The following is a 2,970-nucleotide window of genomic DNA, read 5'->3' as shown; positions in this document are numbered from 1 at the left end:
TAGGACATGATTATTTGTTAGTATACTTCGAGTATTATTATTTTTATGTTTTATAAGCTTTTATCTTGAATCATTTGGATCTGAACAATCATGCCACAAAAAAGAAAATTACATTGAGAATTATGCTAGGTAGCATTCCACATCAAAAATTTTGATTTTATCATTTACCTACTCGAGGACGAGCAGGAATTAAGCTTGGGGATGCTTGATACATCTCCAACGTATCTATAATTTTTTATTGTTCCATGCTATTATATTACCTGTTTTGGATGTTTATGGGCTTTACTTTACACTTTTATATCATTTTTGGGACTAACCTACTAACCGGAGGCCCAGGCCGTATTGCTGTTTTTTTGCTTATTTCGATGTTTCGAAGAAAAGGAATATCAAACGGAGTCCAAACGGAATGAAACCTTCAGGAGCGTGATTTTTGGAATGAACGTGATCCAGAGGACTTGGAGTGGAAGTTAAGAAACAATCGAGGAGGCCACGAGGGTGGAGGGCGCCCCCCCCCCCTACTAGGCGCCCCCCCCTATCTCATGGGCCCCTCGGGAGTCCACCGACCTACTTCTTCCTCCTATATATACCCACGTACCCTGAGAACATCAGAAGCAACCACGAAAACCTAGTTCCACCGCCGTAACCTTCTGTATCCGCGAGATCCCATCTTGGAGCCTTTGTCAGCGCTCCGCCGGAGGGGGTATCAATCACGGAGGGCCTCTACATCATCTCCAAGGCCTCTCCGATGAGTTGTGAGTAGTTTACCATAGACCTTCGGGTCCATAGTTATTAGCTAGATGGCTTCTTCTCTCTCTTTGAATCTCAATACCATGTTCTCCTCGATCTTCTAGGAGATCTATTCGATGTAACTCTTTTTGTGGTGTGTTTGTTGAGATCCGATGAATTGTGGGTTTATGATCAAGTTTATCTATGAGAAATATTTGAATCTCCTCTGAATTCTTTTATGTGTGATTAAGTTATCTTTGCAAGTCTCTTCAAATTATCAGTTTGGTTTGGCCTACTAGATTGATCTTTCTTGCAATGGGAGGAGTGCTTAGCTTTGGGTTCAATCTTGCGGTGTCCTTTCCCAGTGACAGCAGAGGCAGCAAGGCACGTATTGTATTGTTGCCATCGAGGATAAAAAGATGGGGTTTATGTCATATTGCATGAGTTTATCTCTACATCATGTCATCTTTCTTAATGCGTTACTCTGTTCTTTATGAACTTAATACTCTAGATGCATGCTCAATAGCGGTCGATGTGTGGAGTAATAGTAGTAGATGCAGGCAGGAGTCGGTCTACTTGTCATAGACGTGATGCCTATATACATGATCATGCCTAGATAATCTCATAATTTTTCGTTTTTCTATCAATTGCTCGACAGTAATTTGTTCACCCACCGTAATACTTATGATATCTTGAGAGAAGCCACTAGTGAAACCTATGGCCCCCGGGTCTATCTTTTATCATATAAGCTTTCAATCTACTTTTATTTGCATCTTTACTTTTCCTATCTATATTATAAAATACTAAAAATATATTTATCTTATCATATTATCTCTATCAGATCTCACTTTCGCAAGTGGTCGTGAAGGGATTGACAACCCCTTTATTGCATTGGTTGCGAGTTCTTGTTTGTTTGTGTACGTGTGTGGGACTTTTGAGGAGCCTCCTACTGGATTGATACCTTGGTTCTCAAAAACTGAGGGAAATACTTACGCTACTATTGCTGCAGCACCCTTTCCTCTTCAAGGAAAACCAACGCAAGCTCAAGACGTAGCAGGGTAAATGTTGGGTTGTCTCCCAACAAGTGCTTTTCCTTAATGCCTTTCTAGCTAGGCATGATGATTCAATGATGCTCACATGAAAGATAAGGATTAAAACATAACGGGAGCATCATGAAGCATATGACTAGAACATTTAAGCCTAACCCACTTCCTATGCATAGGGATTTTGTGAGAAAATAATTTTTGGAGCAAGAATCAACAAGCATCGGAAGGCAAAACAAGTGCAACTTCAAAACTTTCAACATAAATAGAGGAAAGTTGATATTATTGAGATACGTAGAAGCATATGTTCCTCTCTCATAATAATTTTCAGTAGCATCATGAATGAATTCAACAATATAGCTATCACATAAAACATTCTTTTCATGATCCGCTTGCATAAAAAATTATTACTCTCCGCATAAGCAAATTTATTCTCATCAATAGTAGTGGGAGCAAACTCAAAAAAATAACTACCATGTGGTACATGATTAAAATCACGATGACAAGTTTCATGGTTGTCATTATTCTTTATAGCATACAAGTCATCACAATAATCATCATAGATAGCAACTTTGTTCTCATAATAATCAATTGAAACCTCTTCCAAAATAGTGGAATCATCATTAAATGAAGTCATGACCTCTCCGAATACACTTTCATAATTGTAACAATAAGATTCAACACCCTCCAAAATAGTGGGATCCTTATTTCCTACAGTTAACACTCTTCCAAACCCACTTTCATCAACATAATCATCATAAATAGGAGGCATGCTATCATCATAATAACTTTTCTCATCAAAACTTGGGGGACACACTACTGGAATTAGCTTATTTGCCGTCTGCAAGTTCTTTGCCGTCGGCTGGCTAACGGCAAAGAAGGTCTTTGTCGTCCGCTTACAAAAAGTGGACGGCAAAGAGGGAGGTGGGCCCCACTAACGAGCAGTTTAAAAAAACTAATGGCCACCTCTTTGTCGTCTGCTAGCAGACGACACAGAGGCAAAAGGCGGACGGCAAAGGGGGCGGACGGCAAAGAAATAACCTAACGTTAGGTTAACTAACGGCTCCCCCCACCCCGCCCCTCCCTCTCTCTCTATCTTTTTGTCCTCTCCCCGACGAGACCACCGCCACCCCTCGCCCTGTCGCCCCGACCACCCGCCGCCCCCCTTGCCCTGTCGCCCCACCATCCGTCGCCGCCCCCT

Source organism: Triticum dicoccoides, chromosome 2B (genome assembly GCF_002162155.2).
Source record: "Triticum dicoccoides isolate Atlit2015 ecotype Zavitan chromosome 2B, WEW_v2.0, whole genome shotgun sequence".
Lineage (NCBI taxonomy): Eukaryota > Viridiplantae > Streptophyta > Magnoliopsida > Poales > Poaceae > Triticum > Triticum dicoccoides.
This window is presented reverse-complemented; position numbering follows the sequence as displayed.